General features: G+C 53.4%; 1 long non-coding RNA gene across 1 annotated transcript; it reads left to right on the plus strand.

The window, feature by feature from the left end:
- The first annotated feature begins 855 nt into the window (after positions 1-855).
- On the plus strand, positions 856-4,735 carry LOC141573538 (uncharacterized). The gene is made up of 3 exons (XR_012499318.1): positions 856-1,916; positions 2,427-2,538; positions 3,630-4,735. It is a non-coding gene; the product is annotated as an uncharacterized LOC141573538 (long non-coding RNA).
- The last annotated feature ends 1,284 nt before the right edge of the window (positions 4,736-6,019 follow it).

Here is a 6,019-nt window from a genome sequence, read left to right on the forward strand (position 1 = left end):
CCGCTTGTGATTGCATCTGAAGTAGGGGACAGCCTCGTGGGCTGGAGCCCTTGACCTGGGGGATGTGGCACTTTCTCCACGTGGACTAGTGTCGGAACTGAGTTAAGTTGCGAGACTGGTGCCACCGAGAAGTGCTTGGTGTGAGAGAAAAAAGGCCTGGGAGAGAGCTGCCAGGTCCGAGGGGAGGGAGGGGGCAGCGGGGTCAGATACTGCTGCAGATGCTCCAAGGGACCAGGACAGAGACGAGGCCACAAATGGGAACAGGGCTGGCACTTTGGTGACCTTGACAAGAGCAGTGGGGACAAAAGCCAGCCCGAGCTGACTGAGAAGGTGCTGTGCGGGGTTGGGCGGGTGGTGGGGGGCGAGGACAAATGCTGCTTTCAAGGAGTTTCTCTGCCAAGGGGGCAGGCCTGTGAGCAGAGCCCCGTGGGGCCCTGGGAGGGTTAGGAGATGGGCAATGGCCCAGCGCATCCGGGGGTGCATGGTGGCGGCAGGCAGTAGGCACAGGAAGATTGCTGGGGAGGTGACAGTGAGAGGGGACAAGGGAGGTCCCTGGCATCAGAGAGGGCCCGAGCTGGGGCGAGCACCAGTCATCCTGCAAGGTGACCCAGCCACTTCTCAGCGCCTTTGAAATTTGACATAATGTTGCTTCGTTCCGATTTTTTTTTAAGTTCTGTAATTTGTTGATTGTATTTAACTACTGATTGTGAGTTCTGTTGTGATGTTTCCTGAATTGTAAGCACCTCGATCGTGTGATGGGTGCTCTAGATAGAAATCGACACATGATGACTTAGAGGCTATACCAAAAAACAGAAGCAAAACTGGGGAGGCTGGGTAGTAGGGAGATGGATTCGGTTTTATGTTCCTCTGTGAAGGAAGGGGGCAGGGAGGTGTGAGGGGAGGGCAAAGGTCCCGGCAGGTACGAAACAGTCACAAGGGAGTGAGCCGGCAAAGGCAGGCACTCAGGAAAGGACGTGGGGTTCCTGGGGGTGTGGACCCCCAGATCTGCGGCCACACGTGTAAAGGAAGCCGCGCCCAGTTTGCTGCTTAGCTGTTTGCAGGAGTGGAGCCGGGGACGTGCTCAGGTCTGAGCCTGGACCCCCACCTTCTCTTCTGGACACATTCCGGATGGACACATGCTCGCTGAGCCCTTGACAGTGGCAGTCCCAGAATTTCTATGAAGTTTCTACAAAGGGGGCTAGAGGGCTACACTGCAGGGAGCACGGGGGGTCGGCGACCTTGGGCCTGCCTGGCAACTGCACTGCTCTACACAGGTGGAATATTCCTTGGGGAGGCCTGGGAGACATTTGGGAGAGGTGCTGAAGTCCCCTGAGCCATCCCTAGCCTGCACCTGGCTGTTATGAGAGTAAGGACGAGTCACTGAGTGTCAGGAGACCGCTGTGCTGCACACCGCTGTTGAAGGACCCAGATTCAGGATGTATAAAGAACTCCCAGGGGAGGGGATAGCTTGGTGGTAGAGTGTGGGCTTGGCATGCCCAGCATGCCTGGGCTCCTGGGTTCAATCCCCAGTACCGCCATTGAAAATATAAACAGAATAAAACAAACAAACAAACATAATTACCTCCTCGCCCCTGCAAAAAATAAGAAAGAAAAAAAAAATTAATAAAGAACTCCCAAACATCAGTAAGACAGACAGGGTGAAAAAGGAAAGTGGGCAAAAGACTGGAAGGGGCGCTGGGCAAACAGGATGCCCACATGGCAAATGGCTGGTAAACCTAAAAAAGGCTCTCAGATTAAATCCCCAGGGTACCACCACTGCCCACGCACCAGAATGGTTTCGGTGGAAAGGACATGGGCCACCTCGCATCGGTGAAGATTGGAGCCCCTGGGACTGTCATCAGTTGCCGGTGGGAGCCACGCTGCCCTGCCGTAACCACCTAGGAAACTGCCTCCAGGTACTTCCTAGAGCTGAATGTGTGCAGAGCCCGGGGCCCAGCAGGTCCATCCCCCCACCCCCACCCCGTGCACGCCCAGCGGAAACTCTGCATGTTCACCAACAGGTACAGATCGATGGATTCCATCGATGTCAAAAGTACAAAAACAGGGAAAATGAATATGGCGTTAAAAAAAGTCCAGGGAGTGGTTATGGACATCTTGGGAAGGGTTACAAGAGGGCTCCTGGTGTGCTGGTGTCCTCTGTCTCGACCTGGTTACAGGTGTGTTAAGTTTAAAATTTGACCCAGCTGCACCCTTGGGATTTCTGTATTTTTCAATATGTATGCTGTATTTTAGAAAAAAAAAAAAAAGAGATTAAAATACAACCCGCTTTACTAGGTATGGAGCTTGGGTTGCTGATCCACTGTTGACATGGGACAGCCGGACACAGCCCTTGCATCCGTCAGCATCCAGCCCAGCTGGTGCCACCCTCCTCATCACACTTCCCTCCCCTGCCACCCGTCTTCCAGGGAACTCCAAGCTGCCAGACATCAGGACCTGGACGGTGCCTTTATCCTTGACCCCTGTCTTCCTCTTGCATCCCCCATTCAATCCAGCAGTAAAGCCAGCTCTGCCTTCAGGGTAGGTCCAGAAGCCGGCCCCTCCTCCTCCTCCGCCTCTCCCACCCTGGTCCTGGTCCAGCGCCCTGCACCTGCAGAACCACAGTGGCCTCCCTCCTGGTCCTCCTTCCTCATTCCCTGTGGGGGCTCCTCCCAATAGCAGGAAGGCGGCCTTTCTAAGACACTGATCGTGCACTTAGTTATTCTGTTGTTTGGCTCCAAAGCTTGCAGGTTACAGTGGGGAAATAACCCCAGCCCCTTCCCAGGGCTCCCCAGGCCCTGTGGGAGTCAGCCTCTTCTCTGCTTCCTCCCCGGGCTCAGCCGCACTGGTGCATGCCCAGCGCCAGACGCCCTGTTTTTCCTGCCCCCAAAGGCTCCACTCCACCTTCCAGCCCCTCTGAGTGTGAGCCCCTCTCCCTCAGCCCCGGGGAAAACCTGCGCCTTCCTTTGCCCCTGCTTTGCGGGGTGGGGGCCACCCCCCAGGGGCGCAGCCTGTGTCTCACACCCCGCCCCCCTGCCCCTCCCCTGGCCACTTCTTGAGTCCCCCTGGGGCAAGACCGCTCCAGCCTCTCCCTCCCCAGCTCAGCCCCAAACCCTGACACCTTGGTCCCCTGGCTAGCCTGGCTGGGGGCCTCCACCAGGACTGGGGTGAGGTACCAGTCATTTCTTTCCCCAAACAGGCCTGTCTTTAAAAATGATTTACTTTTTCAAAAATTAAAAAGCCAACCAGGCAGTTTTCATAATCTTTTTTCTGCTTCTCTATGTTTTTTTAATAATTAAAAAGAATCGGTAATTTAAAATTTTTTATTTATTTTAATTGTATTTATTTATTTTAAAATTTGGGGGGCAGGTAATTAGGTTTACTTATTTTTATTTATGTGGGTTTATTTATTTTTATTTCCTTAATATAATTAGGTTTATGAGTATCATTTCAGTTTTCAGTGGAGGTACTGGGGGGATAGAACCTAGGACCTCCAGGATGCTAAGCACGCAGTCTACCACTGAGCTATACCCTCCCCCTTCTCTGTGTTTTCTAACTTTCTACAAAGATCATCTATTACATACATAATTTAAAATAAAGCATCATTTCCAAGTCCATTCTCTTTGATTCAGTATTTGCACTTCTGGGAAAACACCCCAAAGAAATAGTCCTACATAGAAGAAACGAATTGTGTAGGAAGAAGATTCCATGGAGCAGATCTGGCCCCCCCGAAGACCCTCCGTCACCCACCCTCCAGCACACCATCCCGCAGGGAGACTGAGGCCCCAAAGCAAGGATCTGCACTGGACCACCAGCTGTCCCGGGAACTGAACTGAACTGAAAACAGTGGGTCTGCACTGATACCTGCTGCCATGCTGCTTCATTTGCTGGACACTGTGCTCAACACTTTACTTCATGATTTCATCAGCTCTTCCCAAGAACTCTGCGAGGACAGCTACTGTTATTGTCCCTATTTCAGGTGACAAGCATGAGGCTCGGCAAGCACCAGTAACCCACAAAGGTGGGGCAGAGCTGGGATGCCGAGCAGCCTAAGTCTCCCTGTGTGCCTTGTCCAGCCTGGCCTCACGCCGTTGGGTGCCACCAAGCAGCCAAACCCCTTCTTCCTCACTAACAGAATCCCACCCTGAGGATGAGCAGTGATGGGTCTACGCCAGTGGTAACAACCCCTTGTTCTTTTGTCAGCAATTGCTCTAAGGTAACCGTGAGACTCAAGCCTGCCAGTGAAATGTAAGGGGGGTGTCTCTGTAGGCTTCTGAGAAGTTCAAGGAGAAATATGTTTTCCTTGCACCCCATTTGCTCTTGCTCAGTGCACTGTCATTTCATGAGGGTGTGATGCCTGGAGCTGTGGCAACTATATTGTGCCCATGAGGAGCACCAGCTTCAATACTAGGGTAACTGAAAGTCTGGATTTGATTTCTCGGGATGCAAGACTTTCAGCACGAAATCTGGGAAAGTCTTGGGCAACAGGATGATTGGTCACCCTAAACTGGTAGCATGGAAGGAGAGAACTTGGGCCCTTGCCAATATCCTTGTGCTATTTATTAACCAGCTGTGGAACCCTTAAGCTCTGGATTTTGGGGCTATGTAAACAATGATTATTATAAGATAGACTACAAGGATGTATTGTACAACACAGGGAAGACAGCCCATATTTTGTAATAACTGTAAATGGAGTGTAACCTTTAAAAACAAAAAAAATTTAAAAATAAAATTTTCAAAAAACACAATGATAAGTTTAAATCTCTCTTTTGTTATTTACGGCTGAAATCACAGGCATGAGCGCTGCACACCTCCCATCCTTTCCCACCTCTTACTTTTATGTTGTTCCAAGCACTGTGTGCCCTGACCCCCACGTCTGCCTGTGGCTCTGCAGTCACCCTGCCCGGCCACCTCCTCCCTGAGGGCTTCCTGAGCTGCTTCTCAAGTGAGTGCAGACCCGCTCACCTTTGCACAGAGGCGTTTTTTCTTCACTCCTTTTTCCTGACGCGTCTTGCTCTCTGCCCCCGTTGCAGCTAACTGGCCACCCACTGTTTCTCTTCTTACCCGCCCCCTCCCGCCCTCCCTCCCCCCACAAACTACAGCATGACTTTCTCAGTCTTGCCCCCATCCCAGTCCCCAGCACAAGATCCAGGCTGAGTGTCTTCTCTGGGCCAGGAAGTGAGGCCAGGCCTGACCTTCCCAGTTTCGTTCCTGGGCCAGAGGCTCAGTGCACCCACACCCCATTTTGAGGCCCCAGGGCCACCCTGCAGCTTGAAATCCAGCCTGTTCTCTCTCTGCCTTGTGGCTGATTCAGCTCCTTATCACCTGTGCTCCCCTGGGCCCTCTTCCCGGTAGAAGCCCCACAGGTGGGAGCTGTTTCTTCCCTCTGGAACTCAAGCCTTTCTCCTCGGAGCAGCCCGCGGGCCCCTCCCTCTTCTTCGTTTTCTGGACTCCGACTTTCTCGAAGCCTCGCCCCAACTTTGCCCATCCCAGCAGCAGGCGGTGTGCAGGTAGGAGCCCCCGCCCAGGTCATTTTATGGACAGCTGTTCAGATCATGATTCAGACCTTGGTGCCAGGAAAACACACGAGCGTGCTGGGAAACTGCCCCTGTTTGTGACTCTGTGACCCCAGGCCACTCTCATCCTCCCTTGGGGCCTCAGTCTCCTCCTCTGGCAAAGGAACTCACCTGGATGGTATTTAAGGTCCTCGAATTAGACCAGGGCCAGCGTGTTTTGGCCCATACCCCCAGACAAGGGCTTCGTGATGGGGCGGGGGACTGGGGTCAGCCGGCTCAGGTCAGGCTGGGCACTGGGTCCTGAGCCGGGCGGGAGACGAGCTGGCCAAGCAGACCTTTCTGGGATGCCTGCTCCTCTTCTAGGGAATTGGTGCTGGAGGGGGAGGTGGCCTGGGCTTGGAGGCCACGCTGCTGGGCCACGGTGGGACGGGAGCCAGTGGGCTTCCAGGAAGGGAAGCTAAAGATACCCCCTTCCCGGCACGGCTGGAACCCTGAGAGGACAGGGA

Source organism: Camelus bactrianus, chromosome 16 (genome assembly GCF_048773025.1).
Source record: "Camelus bactrianus isolate YW-2024 breed Bactrian camel chromosome 16, ASM4877302v1, whole genome shotgun sequence".
NCBI classification, from domain to species: domain Eukaryota; kingdom Metazoa; phylum Chordata; class Mammalia; order Artiodactyla; family Camelidae; genus Camelus; species Camelus bactrianus.